General features: G+C 39.8%; 1 pseudogene; it reads left to right on the forward strand.

Moving 5' to 3' along the window:
* Positions 1-1,501: 1,501 nt before the first annotated feature.
* LOC115831276 lies at positions 1,502-4,698 on the forward strand (annotated as a pseudogene).
* The last annotated feature ends 4,102 nt before the right edge of the window (positions 4,699-8,800 follow it).

The following is an 8,800-nucleotide window of genomic DNA, read 5'->3' on the forward strand; positions in this document are numbered from 1 at the left end:
CGCTCAGAGAAGAAACAAGCAGCTATATAAAGAATTCATGTAAAGAGAGAGCGTGTGCATAAAAAGAGGCCCCAGAGTATAAGAGCCTATGAAGGGAGAGATAGAGAGGATCAGCCAGGTCCCAGCCACTTCAGTCAAACATTTGAGAAACGTGACATGTGAGCAAAGCTATCATGGATTCTCCAGTCAACGCACATGTTGCAGAAATGAGCTTTCCCTTTTGAGCACTGCTTAAATTCCTGAACAGCAGAATTGTGAGAGTTAAATGATTGTTTTAAGCCAATAGTGTGACGCAGGTTCACTGTGCACTGGTTACCAACTTGTCTGAATCCAGTGAGATAAAACAGTCACATACAAGTTCCATGAAGCAGGCTTCTTACTTACAGATAGGGAGCAAGGGACAATAGAAGCCTAAGATTCGCTATAAGCCAGTCCCCTCTCTACAGGGGGCAGAGGGGCATCATACACCCATACCTAAGTAAATGTTTTATTTGAAAGAGTGCAGTTTACTGGGAATTACCAGCAAAGAAAAGAGAAGGTATTGAGTCCCTAGTAATTGTAGAGTTTACAAAAAGTAAATTGATGATTGCTATTAAATAAATTATGTATCACAAAACAACATCAAATAGTTGAATGAACATAATGACTGAGGAGTGACAGTGAGCAGGAGATTTGTGTCTCCGTTAAATAAAATAAAGATGATTTTTCTTGTAAATGGTCTTTTTGGAAAAACGATGCAAGTAAGCATAGACATTTTTGTCGCTTCTTCCTTGAAACCATGCACATATGCAACTGAGACACAGGCCATGATGCAGGTTAATAATGAAAATTATCAAGCTCATTCTCACTACTGAGAATCATAACGATAAAGAGAGAACACACATCTTAACCCATTGGAACTTCCTAGCATGGTTTCCAGTTAAATATTCTAGTTAAATAGATAAAAAACCTTTGATAAATTATTTCGTAAGTTTGTCACTTGTATAAAATAACACACCTATGCCTTCAATATTTCTTATTGATACTCTCTTTTCTTTTCCTCTGCCAATATGTCATATTTCAATTTTGACATTTTAAACCCTTTGGTTTGATGAGGGGTTTTTCCACCCTGGAAAAATGTATGTAGTTGGATTCAAGAAGAGTAAAAGATTTGTTCTTGAGTACATTGAGAGGAAGCTGATAGTGGTGAGAGATAAGAGGAGAACTACCAGAGGGTTATCCTGTAGGCAGGTGTGTTTTAGGAAAGAGAACATATGGAGGGTAAGGACCTGGATTCTTTAAAGAAATTATTTAATAATTTCAACTTTATTTTAGGTTTGGGGGTACATGTGAGGTTTTTTACATAGGTATATTGTATGATGCTGAGGTTTAGGGTATGAATGATCCCATCACTCAAGCAGTGAGCATAGTACTCAATAGGTAGATTGCTAGTGGTCTCCAGTGTCTGTTGTTCCCATGTTTATGTCCATGAGTATCCAATGCTTAGCTCCCACAATGCTTAGTTCTCACTTATAAGGAAGAACATGCTGTATTTGGTTTTCTGTTCTTGCCTTAATTCACTTAAGAACCTGGATTCTTTAAAGCCACCCCCTCCGACCCCACCCAACATGGTCTCTTAGGGCAAGTCGGCATGTATTCTGATATACCCAGACTCGTTTGAAGAGTGCTACTTTACATTATCTTACATTTGGTAATCAAGCTTTTTAGTTGTTTATCCACAATGGGTTAATAGCTACTACGCTGTCATAGTCTGCAGTGTTGATGTATTCATTTCTGCCCAGGAAGGCGAGAGTATTTTGTGTGATTCTCATTTTGTGACTTTAAATTAGATGAGACTTCAAATTTACACATTTTCTTCCATTGCTCTGTGCTTTATTACATGGTTAAGTGCTTTAAGATTTATTAAATCCAGGTGTTTTATTTCTCAGTAATCACCAGAACTCACCTGATTTGATTATGCCAATCTGTTATTTTTAAGAATTGTTTTTTTAAATACTCTTTCCCAGTTAATATTGTATATGTGGCTTTCTTGATTTAAAAATATATTAAGAAATGTTGTAATTTTATGAAAGATCATTTGAAAAAGTTTACCGAAGCATTTTTTTTCCTTATGCTATAACAAAGCTTAATAACAAATAATGTATTCTAGAGTAATATTTGGGGCAATTTCTAAAACACATTTCTTGCAGTGATCTCTACACTTTCCTCATGAATACAAAGCAATGTGTTTCTGTTTTTCTGGGCATAGAAGTGGATAGCGCAATGATGTAACTCCTTATTCACAACATCACTGCAGCTCCATATTAAAAACATTTTTGCTTAAATAATGAGCATTTTTGCTTATCCATAAAGAACCCACATGAGACACAAAAAAATGTTTTTCCCAGATGGTCCTTTTTGCATGAAAATTACTAACCCAGACATCAAAAGCAAACAATAAAGTGTTGAAATATATAATTTGGGCCAAAACAACAGAGTCTTGAACTTCCACGGGCTTTGTGATATTAAGAGAACAGCTGGGTGTGTGCAGGCAGTCAGCCCAGCTATGACTGTGCACCTCTGTTGTGTTTCTTTTTCTATACAGTCACTATGGGTACAGTTTCCTTCTTTTGGAAATGGAAGCATGGTTATAATCATTCTTGAACTTGAGAAAGGCATAGGCATTTGCTTACCTTTTATAAAAGGGGGAAATCATTTTTAGTATTTATGGTGTAATCAGTTGTTTTTGTTTGCCTGCTATTCATTTGTGTTTTTGCTGGTAAAATAACCAATATGTTCCTTGGGGAACTACCCCTTTCTCCACAGACTCAGCCATGGGTGTCCCACAAGACATATAGCCTCGATTTCAAGTTGTCTAGGAATCAGCCATATGTAATCTAATCACAACCTCAGTCATTTCCTCAGGATACACCCACAGCGCTGGAGGTACTGGTCCAAGGAAGTTTTGGTATCAGCTGTGCACTAAGTCCAGAATGAGTGTTTCCTCCATCTGATTAAGGCCCTGACACTGAATCAGGGTCACCAGTGCAGACTCTTCTCCCTTATCACAGATTCTATCTTTGGACTTAATTAGCTTTACTGGTCATCTTCACCAGGGCTTTGGAGGCCCATCAGGCCATTTTGACAACTCTGAACTTGAGAGTGGGGGCCTGAGTTGGACACTCACTTGAGGAGGGCTGTGAGACACCATCTACTCAAAGGGCCAGAGTCCTGGTCTAGATCCCACAAAGATCCAATTATCTCCCCTTATCAGCTCATGGACGGTTATTTCCTTTACATTTACATCACACCAGGAACTGTTTGGGGATTCCCCCACCCACCCCGAAAAAGAAGCCAGCTCCAAAGGTAAGCTGACATGTCCATTATCAGAGACAGAAAACTACCAACAATTTTTAAGGAATCTGTCACCAGTTTAAAAGAAAATAGTACTATATATACATATATATAGTGCATCTTTAAAAGAATTAGGCAGAGTATACATATTTAATTTTAAAACTATGATGATTGCTTCCTGCTCCTCTCCTCCTCTACAGCCTCCCTGGAGTCCTTGCAAGCTGACCAGGATGTCTCAGGCTGAGTTTGAGAAAGCCGTGGAAGACGTTAAACACCTTAAGACCACGCCAGGGGATGATGAGATGTGTTCCTCTATGGCCACTACAAACAAGCAACTGTAGGCGACATAAATACAGAATGGCCTGGGATGTTGGACTTCAGAGGCAAGACCAAGTGGGATGCCTGGAATGAGCTGAAAGGGACTACCAAGGAAGAGGCCATGAAAGCTTACGCCAACAAAGCAGAAGAGCTAAGGAAAAAACAAGGAATGTAAGAGACTGGGTTTGGCTGCCAGCCATGTGTTTATCCTAAACTGAGACAGAGCCTTGTTTTTTCTAATACTGCAGATGATGGAAACTAGGGAAAATAACCAGTTAACCCAGCTCCTCAAGGCTGCTCACCACAGGGCTCTAACAGATTAGAAGCTAAAACGATTACTGACCTTCCTTGAGTAGTTTTTATCTGAGATCAATTAAAAGTGTATTTGTGTTTAAAAAAAAAAAAAAACTATAATGAACACAGGTTTTGGATAATTAAGAAGCAACCTCGACAAGTTTCTGAGATCCATTATTATAGAAGTATGGAGTAACAATTAACAGGGCATTCTAGTTGACAGAAGCCTGAACACAAGATCATTTCTTGTATTTATTATGTATTTGCATGCACATTGCAAGAGCTGAAGAAATTCACTAAGTAGTCATAACCTTTGCTTTCTAGGAATCTCTAATACGACGTTAAAAGAACGGCATTTTCATGGTCACCCCAGTGTAAACCTGACACTCCCCATCATTACTAACATTCTTTCAGATAATGTCTGAATTTCCTCCCACTTTCACTGTGGGTATTGGGAGGGCAAAGAGTAGAAAACGAAAACAACGACTTAGGGAATGCACAAACATGGAATTGGGATTTGCAAATCATATTCAGGAAGAGACAGCTTTGGCTAGAGCAATGGTTTTAATGATTTAATGGTTTTTAATGTTTTTTTTTAAGGGCTCTGTTTAGATGTTTCGGGATTCTTTGAACTTCCCGTGGCACATGGGGAGTGGGCATCAAGTGGATAGGGCTGTGATGTTTTTAGATGCTACAATGAACTGAATGTTTATATTTCCCCCCAGACTCATATGTTCAAATCCTAACTCCAAATGTGATGGTATTAGGAGGTGAGGCCTTTGGAAAGTGATTAGATCATGAGGATGGAACCCTCATGAATGGGACTAGTGCCCTAAAGGAACCCCAATTACCTCTCTGGCTTTCTGCCATGTGAGGATACAATGAGAAGTCAGCTTTCTGCAACCTAGAAGAGGCTCCTCACCAGAACCCAACCTTGCTGGCACCCTGTGTCAGTCTATTTTTGCATTTCTACGAAGAAATACCTGAGGCCAGGTGATTGAAAAAGAAAAGAAGTTTAATTGGCTCACAGTTCTGCAGGCTGTACCGGATGCATGGTGCTGGCATCTGCTTCTGGTAAGGAACTCAGGAAGCTTCCAATCATGGCAGGAGGCAAAGAGGGAGCCAGTGTTATCATGTGTGAGAATGAGAGCAAGAGAGAGAGAAGGGGGAGGTCCCAGATTCTTTTAAACAACCAGATCTCACATGAACTAAGGGAGAACTCATTTACTACCAAGGGGATGGTGCTAAACCATTCCTGAGGGCTTCACCTCCATGATCCCGTCACCTCCCACCAGGCCCCACTTCCAACATTGGGAATCACTGTTCAACATAGATTTGGAGGGGACAAACTTTCAAACTGTCTCATACCCTGACCTTGGACTTCCAGCCTCCAGACTATAAGAAATAGATACCTGTTGTTTATAAGCCACCAATCTATGGTGCCCTATTATAGCAGCCTGAACTGGCTAAGACAGATGCTATTTTTTCCATGTTCCAGGTTTCTTGCTCACCATCCTCATAATTTGGCACCTGCTTTTCTAGTTACGGATATATTAACAGCATATACTAGGAGGCTGTCAACTTAGGGCCTATCTTTTTTTTTTTTTTTTTTTTTTTTTTTTGAGACAGAGTCTCGCTCTGTCGCCCAGGCTGGAGTGCAGTGGCGCAATCTCAGCTCACTGCAAGCTCCGCCTCCCGGGTTCACGCCATTCTCCTGCCTCAGCCTCTCCGAGTAGCTGGGACTACAGGCGCCCGCCACCACGCCCGGCTAATTTTTTGTATTTTTAGTAGAGACGGGGTTTCACCGTGGTCTCGATCTCCTGACCTCGTGATCTGCCCGCCTCGGCCTCCCAAAGTGCTGGGATTACAAGCGTGAGCCACTGCGCCCGGCTGGGCCTATCTTTTTAAAGTGACCCTGAATATGTTTTCCCTTATCTAGAAAGATCTCTATAGTGAGTTGTTTCAGATATATGGGCTCTAGAACTAGACTGATGGATTCAAATACTGCCCTGCCACTTACTTGCTCTTTTACTTTGAGTAAGTTAAATAACCTTTCTGTGCCTTAGTTTTCTCATCAGCAAAATGAGGGTAATATTAGAATCTCTCTCATAAGCTTGTTATGAGAATTAATGCACTAATACAGGAATTGGCAAATGTTTTCCGTAAAGAACCAGATACTAAATAGTTTAGGCTTTGTGGACTGTGTAGTCTCCTGTTGCAACTACTCAAGTATGCGCTTGTATTAAATAGAGTGGAAGCAGCCATGGATAATACCTGAATGACTTGGTGTGGCTACATTCCAATAAAATCTTACAAAAACAGGCAGTGGGCTGAATTTGGCCTGCAGGATGTAGTTTGCCAATCCCTGGAATACTTGTGCACCAATACTTAGGCCCATTGTAAGAACTCCAAAAATATTAGTTTTTTTTTTTTTAAATCATTGTGGTCATTGTCATCAGCAGCAGCAGCATCATCATATACTCATATACTCATTCAACAAAGGATAATAAATCCTATGTGCTAATTTTACTGTGTAGTTCTCAGTGTTGTTCAGACTTTCCTACTTCTATGCATTTCCTACACTCAGGGTTCAGGTTCTCAAACCTTCCACTAAACCTCCTCTACCGGCAGACGGAGTAAAACTTCATCCCATGGTCCTGGGGCTGGCAGTAGCCCTAAATGCAGAACGTGCCTTTCAAGTGTCAGATTTTATCTTAAAAATCCATGTAGTGTTTGCATTTTACTCCTTAGTATATTCGTGTTTCCTTTAATACAAAAAAATGACGACTGAAACCATTCATCATCATGTAAAACTGACCATGTTTACCAAGCATCTTCTGGTTTTCCATCACATGTACATTTATACAAATTTGAGAAACGATGCCTATGATAACAGGATCTTAAGCTTTGAGGTAGGTAATCTGCTTAGAGTTTAATAGCCTTGGTATTCTATGTGGGTATTAGATCTTTCTTAAACACAAAGAAAGGGAATAAAATTAGACAACATAGACACCAAAAAGTTCACTGAAAAATTTAGACAACTCCATTCATTGTCTTTCACTTGGCAGGTGACAAAGTACGGTGTCTGGACTCCTGCAGCTCTGATCTTACCCTCATGGCTCAGGAGTGTTGATGACATCCAAGAAATCAGCATGTGCCCATTAAGTCATATAAAAAATAAAATTATAAAAAAATATGAAAGAGAGTGTGTGTGAAAGGGACTATGAGTTGAAGCATATAAAATTTTCAATATTTGACCATTTGTGGCAGTTTCTATGGTTCAACCTAATACTTCTCCAAAGCTTGTTAACCAGCAATGGGCATAGCACTGATTTTTAAGTGAAATATTACCACTGTAGGTCATGATAAGAATAGCACTTTCGGGCTGGGCACGGTGGCTCAATCCTGTAATCCCAGCACTTTGGGAGCTGAGGTGGATGCATCAGGAGGTCAAGAGATCAAGACCATCCTGGCCAACATGGTGAAACCCCATCTGTACTAAAAACAAAAATTAGCCAGGTGTGGTGGTGTGCGCCTGTAGTCCCAGCTACTCAGGAGGCTGAGTCAGGAGAGTTGCTTGAACCAGAGGCAGAGGTTGCAGTGAGCCGAGATCGTGCCATTGCACTGCAGCCTGGCAACAGAGAGAGACTCCATCTCAAAAAAAAAAAAAAAAAAAAAAAGAATAGCACTTTCAGACTCTGTTTAAAAAGTGCCCCCAGTATACAGAATGTGGAAATAGAAAGCAAAAGTTAGTGGGTAATGCTGAAAACAATCAGAACAGCAGCCTAAGGGTTTGAATTGTGATCAAGGTTCATAGTCAGAATAGATATGGTTTCAGACGTTTTTGAGAAATGATCCTTGTGGGTGCTTCTTGATCCAGCAGGTGCTAAGAAATAAAACATCAGGACCAAAAGAATTAGCCTTGAGCATTGTATGAAAACACTTGGAAAGATGAAGTCCCCTGTGCCATAAGCAAAGCGCATTTCTTCAACCATTTTATCAGTGTGAGGTGAAGAGAAGCAGATGTTGTTTTACTCTTCCTCTGTTGTAATCAGTTGCCAGACAATACTCTGAAGACATATGACAAATTTCTGTTAGCATTTCCCTTAGTAGCCAGCTTAGCACCCACAGCAGACTTTTCAGACTCTTATATTCTAACCAAGATACATTCTTTCCTAACGGTCATTTAAATTCCAGTTCTTATCTCAAATCTTAAGTTTTATATAGTGGTGAATAAACTGGTGATGAAACCACACAGATAGAGAAAGTAACCAAACTCAGTAGCACCATTGACATATGAAGAGTGTAAGCATGAAATACGCATGAAATTTTGCAGGTTAGGGCAGATCAGCCCTATATGAGTCTTCAGATATTAAATTCCTGAGTCTAGATCTGGAGAAATAGAAGCTCAGAGTGAGAATTTGGGTAATCAAGGAGGAAAGCAGAGCATTTCTAAGCACATGTGAGTGTTTCTGCCTGTGGAATGGCACACTTTATGTAGCCTTGGAGTTTAGATTTGCTGCCTTCATTCTGTCTTAGATTGTATGACTTAAAGCTTCAACTGACAAGGCAGGGGGAGAAAAACAAAACAGTTAAACCGATTTCAGAAGAATATGTGAAAAACTAGTCAACATTTTCTGATGGAAATAACTGTCAAGTTGACAAGAAACTTGGCCTCCCACTATATCGAAAATTTGATCCAAATGGAAAACATTTTCTAATTAAAATTCCTAAACGTACACAGAAGTTAAAAAGGATAGTTTTAAAAACCCACCTATATTCAATTTTCAAAATGTTTCCCTTCTTGCTTTATCTACCCCTTTGGTTGTTGAGGTGTTTTAAAGCAAATCACAGT

This window comes from Nomascus leucogenys, chromosome 18 (assembly GCF_006542625.1).
Source record: "Nomascus leucogenys isolate Asia chromosome 18, Asia_NLE_v1, whole genome shotgun sequence".
In the NCBI taxonomy this organism is placed as follows: Eukaryota; Metazoa; Chordata; class Mammalia; order Primates; family Hylobatidae; genus Nomascus; species Nomascus leucogenys.